We start from the raw sequence: 9,365 nt of genomic DNA on the forward strand, positions 1-9,365 counted from the left end.
CTCACCGTAGATCTAAATGCTGTTTAAAGAGTCCAAATGGTATCAAGCTGCTTGAGTGGCACGTTAAAACTACGCAAAACCAAATCTTGTTTAAAAACTGGTTTTAAAATAACTACTGGATTTTCTGGAAAAGATGTGATCAGTTTTCATCTTGTTGAGCGTTTTTTCACTAGTGCAACTTTGGATTTTTTATGAAACTTTTGGTTCCTTAATGAACACCTCGCTCCATGCTGGAAGCAATAAGCACAAAGCTTTTAAAGACATTCTGACTGGACTAATTGAGGTCCACTCGCCAAGGCTGAGGATGTGTAACCCTTAAACGGTCTTCATTTTCAAAGGTAAATAAATCAAATAAGATTTTAATCTCACTTAATTTATCTTAATATAACTAATAAAACCAGGGAGATTACAACTTAGCAAGTTTCAGTATCCATTTTAGAAAGGCTTTAAGATCACCTAAATTCTCATTTTAAAAAGTTTAATTTGTTTTAGTAATCTAAAAAGCCTTAGTTTAGTCAGTTTAATTGGGGCCAATTATTCCCTATTAAATAAATGTAAAACCTCATAACTAGTTATTGCAATACATTATTTGGTTAGTAGTTGAGGGCATTCTTAAAACTGACAGATTTATAAAGTTATTCTTTAAATCATTTGGCTTAAGTTTTTGTTTGTAGATTATATAAAATGTTAATTTTTATTTTCAAAAGGTTTTCTTCTCTTTATTTTGAGTAAAAAGATCTTTTCTTTTGTTAGGAAATATCAGCTGCCTTGGATTATCAGAGGAACCCGTCATGACCTGGAGCAAACCGAGGTAAGAGTCCTTTGCAGCGTGATCCCGAGCTGCAGGGACCGGCGGTCTTCCCCATGCTGGTTCCCACTGCCACACCTGTGACCTCCCAGACTGACTCTTCAGGCCAGAAAAGAAGCTGCTGCATCTAAACCAGTCAGGCCCAGGAAGTTATGTTGTAAGCTATGGAGATTGGAGGCTCAGGCCCTCACAGTATTTAGATATTCGGATCCATTTCTTCAGTAAACATAGCAGCCTGGCCAATAACATGAAAAGGTTTTCCATATTATTAAGTGGCACAGAAACTATTTTTCTAACCTAGTGTATAATATGATTCCAATTTTATTTTTGTACATATATACGCACATGCAAAAAAATTAGATCTGCAGGAAGTTTTTGACAATAATTATCCTAGTCTCGTGAAAGTTTTTTGATTTTTTTTTATGCTTCTGAATTTTGCAAAACAAAATATCACTTTCATAGAATGAGTGTTATAAAAGGTGCTTCATAAATTATTTCAAAATTCTTCAACAGAATCCAGAGATAGTAAAGGAAAGGTTGATAAAGGAAAGGGATTATTAATTTGGTTTGGTCAGATATTCTTGCTTGTTTCTGAACCATCAAAAAACACTGTGCAGGCCCTGATCTAGTTGACAGTTCTGCTTTCTAAGTGTTGCTTTTTGAGCTCTGTGATTCCTGTGTGACTCTGGGCAAATCTTGCTAGATTCTACATCAGCACAGTAGGAAGGGTGCTTGCATCTCTCATCATCCTTATAAGGCTAAGTGAGGTGATAATGTGAGAGCTGTGTGACTTGAAATGATGCAGCTGAAGTTCACTTGCCAGATGAGATTCACATATTTGATGTGAATGAGAAATATATCAGCCAAATTTAACTGAAACAATTAGATGAACTTTCAAATGAAAATAATCCTCTTCATCATTCTCTTAGACCACAAGAAGTCAGTCCATTGTCCTTGTTGGGTTTGGACTTGTCTCCTTGCCCAGAAAGGGAACGCAGCCTGTGCCACATCTCCTGAGCACGGGATGGGTAGTTTTCATTGTTCTTCATGTTGCTTTAGGAATTGACTTTTATCAAATAATAAATGGAGGCATCTTTTTTTGGTGTTTTGTACAGTGAAAATACATCTTAGAGATCTGTGGGTCAGAAATATAATCCTGACTGCAATCAGAATACCACCAGTGCCCTGTTCTTACCTCTGGAGGCCACCTTCATTCCTTGGCTCATGAGCCCTTCCTCCACCCCTTGAGCCAGCCAGAACTGATCTGACCCTCTCTTATTGCCACCTCTGTTGTTCCATAAATGTCGGTTTCTTAACTCAGGAATTAGAGATAGGCAGAGGGCCATTGCCCAGATGGTCTTCAGAGCTAATTCAGGGAGTTATCATACATCTTTGTGCTTATTCTCAGTTTCTAGAAGACTTCCCAGCTTCCTCAGCCTGTCGTAAGCCCAGGAAGGTCCCAAGCGCTGTGGAGTAGGAGCCCTCCCTCCTGCTTTCCTGTGACGATCTCCTCTGATTTAGAAAAGACTTTGCCTCGCCTGATTGCTGCCACGGGAAGACCCTCTGTGGGAGCCAGTCCTCTCGGGTTCCTAGGGGAACATAGCATTCCTCCCAAGTCTCCTTCTCCTTGCCATTGCTTCCCACCCCAAATCCATTTTTATCATATGACAGCAATTATTAAGTATGAATTCGATACCAGATGCAAAGGAGGCATTGGGAATACACAGACGTACAAGAAATGGGACCCTCTATTCATGACCTCATGGAGGTGATGGACTAACAGACCATATTCCTTTGCTCATAGAAACTACCCCGACCTGCAGGGATCCCCAGCCCAGTGCCCTCTCTTCCCAGGTATAAGCTTCAAAGGTGAGATCTCTCTTACAGCCCTCATACCTGGTGACTAGGGGAGCTGAGATCTGTCTGCCTTGACCCAGAGTCCTCCAACTCCACTGTGGGGTCTGGCTGCACTGGCCCCTGTTCAAAGCCTCTTAAGAGGAGGTGATTTCATTCCTGTTAGCTGGCATCCCTGGGAGTCTCTCACACATTGCATCAGCTGACATCGTGACTGATAAACACCCCTGTCCTGCAGCTGCCCAGGTCCCTTCATGCAGAGTCTTTGGTTTAACTTAGGTTTGGTCTATACTCAAGGAGTTCTGAGTCAGATCAGTGTGTAAGCACTCACTGAGAACATCTGCTGACTCTCTGCTCTGCTGCAGGTAGCAGGAGTACAGTTAGTAAGTCCTGGTTCCTGCCTTGAAGGTACCACAGTCTGCCATGGAACATGTAGGAGGGAGGCGTCCACAGGGCTGTGACGGCTACATATTTGGTGCTCTGTAGGTGCATGGAAGAGGGAAGCATACCCCAGGCAGGGTGGTTAGAGGTCCCGAAGGTGCCAAGCAGGGTATTAGAATCCATGGAGAGAAGATGACCACATGGAGCATTCACATTCCAGCTGTCAGTCATTAGCTTTGGAGCCTGGGTGACTCCACCTCCCTGAACTGCAGTTTTCCCACCCATGGAATGGGCACAGTGGTGGCACCTACTTCAGCATTGCTGTGAAAATTAGAAACATGCCTGGCACAAATAAAGGTGTTTGCTTTAATTTGTTGCTTTCCATAAATTTTTTTGGAATTAAAACATGGTCATCTAGGGAACTTCAGTTGTACTAGATAGAGACAGTAAGATGCTGTAACTGGGTCGACAAGGGACACGTAGTGAAGGGTCTCGCAGGTCCTGGTAAGAAGCTTAAAAAACATGCGGCCGTTGCCTTGTGTAATGTTCACTGTGCCTTGAAGCTTGCCCTGCTCTATTCCTGCAGGCAGAGGCAATGCCCCCTTAGACTGAGTGCCTTCCAGAAATAACATTGTGCAAACCATCAGTTACTTTGGTTAGTGGACCTATAGCCCACCTGTCAGTGAGTGACTTGAGAGACAAAGGCAGGGGCCCTAGCTCTTCCACCCTCCCAGGGAGTACGTCTGTGAGAGGAGAAGACGTGGTCGTATGACCAGTGTGATTCCTGATGGCAGCATGCAGTTGACTGACACAGCCTGTGGCCATTGTTACAGTTCAGAAGTCTCGTTCCCTCATTTCACCTCAAAGTTAGATGTGCTGGTCACTGTATGGAGACAGGTCCCATATAGAACTGCTGATTTAAAGAAAGATTATAGAATTAAAAGTTAACCACAATATAAGCCATTTTATAGAATATAGATGGCAAATATAAATAATAAAATGTTACTTTCTGTCTAGGCAAATACTATATATTGTCTATATAGCTGATCAGTGTTTGGGGAATAAAAAGGAATAAATCCATCATTTCACGTAAATTTACGTGTTTCCTTCTTCAGCGTTTCTGTCTTTGACTGGAAAAGGCTGTGGGTCATTTTCCAATCTGAATTTCACCCTTCCTCGTCTAATGGAAACCCCTATCCAGTTGAAGTTGATTCTGAATCAGCTGCTGTGTCCAGAACCTCAGTTGTCTGTTTCAGTGATTGGCATGCACTGCTGACAACGTTGTTTATTGGGTCTTCATGTGATGAGCCTCAGTGGTGTTCAGGATGTGGCTCACAGACCTGGGCTCTGGGTGGAGGCCCTGTGTGCGCTTGCTGCCTGCCTCTCCAGGACTCCTCCCTGTGACCCAGGCCTGCCCCAAGGAAGGCTCAGCACAGCACTCCGTGCCAGGCATCCTGGGCCTTACCTGTCCTCTCTGGGTCTGGCTAGTCATTTGGCCCATCCACACTTGCAATTGAAAGTTGAAATATCCCTCACCCAGAAGCCCTTCCCTGGCCCCTTGTCTCCACATGGAGTCCCTAATCAAGGACCCTCAGAGAGCTGTATGACTTCAACCCCAAGGATTCTGTCACTGGCTCCATTCCCTCTTCTCCCCTCATCAGAACATAAACTTTTATATAATATAATATAATATGATATGATATGATATAAACATACCTTGTCATGGGACTGGTAAGTAGAGAGTGAAACATCATTCAAAGTGGTGAAGGAGGTCACTCCGCGAGGTGACACAGTGTCCTGTGGTGCAAAGAAATGGACTGGGACGTCTTTGGCCTTACTGTGTCACAGGTTATTAAGTTCTATCATGCATGTGACATTTGATCACTACTGGCAGGATCTGTGTGTCTGCTACCTAATAGTTCTGGTGTCTGACACTCAAAACAGGGAGATGGAGAGATGAGCCTCGTGAGGTACACAGGGCAGCGTTGTGCTGGACTGGACCTCCGCTCTACTTGATTATCTTATTCCTACAGGAAGCAACCACATCTTGTTTAATTTGACTTTCAAATCCTTGCATCTCTCACACACACCCACACCCACACACACACACACACACACATACACACACACACATACACACACATACACACACCCACACACACACACACACACACACACACACACACGGGGGGGGGGCGGCAAGAGCTGACCAGGTGCTCCTGGAGGAGGGAAGGGGTGAAAAAGTGAACCTGACATTCCTAGAACACTGATCGTGGGTACTTCTTGGGATTAGTTTGCTTTCTTAGTAAAAATGACATATTTACTTCTGTGACCATTGATTCTTTTCAATAGAAAAAGGAGAAAACCAAAATATGCCCTTTTTTTAAGGTAATACATGTGTTTGAAATTCAGAACCTCCAGAAGAGGTCTTAAACCAAGGAAAATCGCGTCTGATCGCCACTCACCTCCAGACACCCTCAGCTGGCTGTTCCGTGTCTTTTTTTTTTTTTTTTCCTTTCTTTTCAGAGATGGTCTATGGGTAGGCAAAGCATGTATGTCTATTACAGTGCTCAGTACCTGTGGCCATCAGAAAATTCCTCTGCTCAAAACTGGGTTCACTGCACCTGGCATGGGGCAGGCCCGGTGCCTGTGTGACCGAGCAGGAGAGACAGGGTGTCCGGTGCAGCACGGGCCCTGTGCTGTGTGTCTCACAGGAAGAGCTCAAGCCCCCACTCTTCTGGGACCACTCCTCTCCTGGGCCTGTTCACCAGGGGTGAGCACACAGGGGTCAGCAGGGGTGTTGGAAGGGCTGGCCTCTGTAGTGGCTGGCTTCCTGCTGAGCTCTGCATGCACCAGGTGAAGGAGACAGAGGAGACCCCCACTGGCACTTCCCTCCACAGTATCTTTGTCACCTTTTCTTCATTTCTGCTTATCTAAATCCTGCTGATTCTCAAAGGTCTGCCCTCTCTCCTCAGTCAAAATAGCCTCCTATCTCTGCCTGCATTTACTGACTGATAGCACTCAATTGGGGAACTGCCTGATTTTGAGCTGCTACCTGTGAGTTGTCCTTCCTCCCTCAGTAAGTAAGGTCACAAAGGAGTCTGTTACATTTTATAAACCTTAAAGAACATAGCCACAAGTCAGTCAAGAAATATCCATTGATTAATTAAGGATCAATAGATTTACTATACTAGGGGTTTGACTTTTTAAGGTTTTAGTCTTTAGAGTAGCAGTTCACATCTGATTCTTCCTAGCTTTCTGGTGTGGACCCAAGATGTTCATGGTATCTTTGCAGAAATAGAAGGCTAGATGAGGCAGAGATGGTGCAGGGGAAGGGGATGGGCCTGGTCTGAGGAAGGGCAAGATGAAACCGGAATGGTGTTTTGGAAGTTACCATCTTTCCAGCAGCCAGGGAAGAGAAAAACACTAGACATGACAGACGGCTGCGGGGCTGTAGGTGGTGACCAAGACATGGAATGGCAGTGCTTGGCAGCTGGAAACAGTTGCTGGACTACAAGGTACAGGAGATTGAGGGAGGGATGTGCATCTGGAGAGACAGGAAGGGGCTGGTTCTGGGAGCCGTGAACACTGCGACAGGTGGCTGCGGGCCGAGCTTTCTGTGAGCCCCCAGTATGGTGTCTGGGAACAGGCTGGAAGCAAGCCTAGCAGGCACACTTCTCCATGTGTGGGATTGATCTTCTGATTGCCACCTGGTTTGCAAAATAATGAATGATTTTTATACATGTCTGAAAGTTTAGCCTCTTAACAGATGACAGTGACGGGAGGACCTTGCAAGGTGGACTCAGGAGAATTTATTTCATACTTTAATATCTGAGGTTCCATGTGACAGGCATTGCTGTCCCAAGTCAGGCCCCATGCGTCACGTGGAGAGTGGTGTGCTCATCACCGTGCTATGGGTCACCCACTGGTACTCACTGTGAACATGTGTTCTGTGTCCTTAATTCCAATGATTCTGTTTTCCCTAATTTAGCAGAAATAATGTTTAAATTTCTCCTTACCTAATTGTTCTGCCTAAATTCTGCAGTTTCTAGACAGCATATAATTATTAGTAGTTTTTCGATGTATACAAATACATTTTGTTTTCTCTCTTTCAGGAGCTTCCCTTCTATTTCTGGACTGTTTAGGAATAGTCGACTCACCACCGTGCCTACTCAGTAAAGGAATCCACTTGGAAACTTGAAAATCGTCCTGATTCATTATGATTTTTGCACAAATATGTGTCCTGTTAGATGTTTTTAATTAAATACTAAGCTTTTTAATTTGTAAGGGCTGTTTTTTTTAAAAAAGGAAAGGAAATCCTCAGAACCAAAAGAAAAGAATGATTTGTATGGTAGTTAATAAAGCCTGCCCTTGGAAGTCTCCCCTGCTTTCATGTAAACACAGAAAGCCGTCTTGTGTCTTGTCGTTCCAACACAGCTCAGCCTCGGGCTGGCTCCGGAGAGCTGTGAATAGCCGCCACCCACAGCCCGAGGCGGGAGGCCACACAGACTCCAGACTTGAAAACCATTTGTCCATCTCAGTTATGAGCCAATAAATATGAAAGCATTTGGCCAAAGTCTCCTGTCACATGAAAGGTTAATTACAGAGGCTGCTGTGGGAAGCAGAGTGGCGGGGACAGAGAGGAGCCTGGTTTCCAAGCCTCTCTGGTTTGTTAGGGACACACAGGTTGCAGTCCCTGTGGATGGAGTCACTCTGTACGCGCTTTGGGCGTTCACTGGTGGGTTGTGATTTTAATTCAGTGCACCCCAGAGAATCAGCTTGATTTCCCTTGCGGGAGGCTCACCCAACATGCTGCCTGATCTTGGAATTTTGAGAACAGTCTTGCGCGTTGTTACATTGTCACTTTCTTGCCTCAAAGACCCGGCTCCTCAAGGCTTCCCCTTTTACAGTGAACCACGTGTCTATTGTTGGTTAACCACAGGACCACTTGGAATGGTCTTTCTCTTGTTGTCTCGTGCTGCATCCAGAAAGCAGCTCGCTGCCCCTGCAGTCTGCACCCTGAGATTTCCTGGAGGTGCAGTTCTTCTCCTGGAAAGGCTGCCTGTTGGAAGGGGCACCGTTGCTGCCTGCAGTGAGCAGACGGAGAGGGCTGGCTCGGGAGGGCTGTGAGAGCACACAGTGCCCCTTTTGCTTGGATTAACTTTTAATGAATAGGAACTTTAGGGGTGGACTGTTGTGAACGACACCTTTTCACCTGCCCAGTCACTGAAATGGTATCAGCCTATGCGAAAGCCCCTGGACTTGAAGGGCCAGTGCACCAACTGTCCCCTCCATCTCACTCTTCATACCTGGATTTGGCCCCTTATTTTACTGCCCACATGACTTCATTCATTAAAAACACATTTTTCAAGAACCTCTCTTCTGTTGGGGGCTGTCTTGCATAGGAGAGGGAAAACTGAGCACCCAGAGGGAGTCCCTCCGGGACACACGTACCTGCCTGAGGTCGGAAAGGCCATCAGCCACAAAGGCATGGAGAGCATCAGGACAGACCTAACTGAGGTGGTGTAAGGTGACATTTTTAGCAGGAACCTTAAAGAGTGGACAAGTGAGCTGAGTCCAGACCCTGGCAAGTGAAGTCCTGAGGTAGCAGCATGCTCAGGAGCTTGAGAAACAGCAAAGCAGCTGGTGCAGGAGGGGTGGATGAGCAGGGACCAAGAAGAGTAAAAGGGAACGGGCATGCTGGCTGCAGCCCAGCGCTCTGGGGGTTCTGTGAGCTTTTGTGGCCACTGCTGAGGGATGGAGGAGCTAGACAGAAGAGCACCATGACCCAGGATCACTGGCAGTGGCACTGAGAAGAGGCCGTAGTGGAGCAAGCGGGAGAGACCTGTTAAGAGGCCCAGAGGGTTAGGAATCCAGGGTGATGCAGAGGCTTTATTCCAGAGCCTCTGAAAATATAGAATTGCCTCTTCCTGAGCAGAAAAGATGATGGGGAGCCGGTGATAGGTCAGGTGGGAGGTACACATCTGGAGGGTTATTTCTCAATGGGAGATAGAAGTTCGAGAGTCCTTAGAATGTTGATGTCCTTTGAAGTTATACTGTGAGTGTGGAGATCAGAGAACACACCCCTGGGATGTTACAGCACTCCCAAGCTAGTAAAGATGAAGGGGAACCAAAACAGGACACCAAGTAGGAGTTGCCACTGGGTGAGGACAAGACCAAGGGGAGTGCCCTGGGAGGAGGCTCCTGAGGGAAGGGTGTCTAGGAGAAGGACGTAATCCTCTGCTGCAGGTGGGTCCAGTGAGCAAGGACTGAGATGGCTGGTGGCCTTGACTGACCTCTAGAGTGAAGGCTTGGAGCAGAG

At 45.9% G+C, this 9,365-nt stretch overlaps 1 long non-coding RNA gene across 1 annotated transcript; it reads left to right on the forward strand.

Annotated features, from left to right (window-relative positions):
* Positions 1-17: 17 nt before the first annotated feature.
* LOC143382390 (uncharacterized) lies at positions 18-7,359 on the forward strand. Its single transcript, XR_013088962.2, has 3 exons — positions 18-338; positions 754-811; positions 7,159-7,359. It is a non-coding gene; the product is annotated as an uncharacterized LOC143382390 (long non-coding RNA).
* The last annotated feature ends 2,006 nt before the right edge of the window (positions 7,360-9,365 follow it).

The sequence above is a fragment of the Callospermophilus lateralis genome, chromosome 16 (genome assembly GCF_048772815.1).
Source record: "Callospermophilus lateralis isolate mCalLat2 chromosome 16, mCalLat2.hap1, whole genome shotgun sequence".
In the NCBI taxonomy this organism is placed as follows: Eukaryota; Metazoa; Chordata; class Mammalia; order Rodentia; family Sciuridae; genus Callospermophilus; species Callospermophilus lateralis.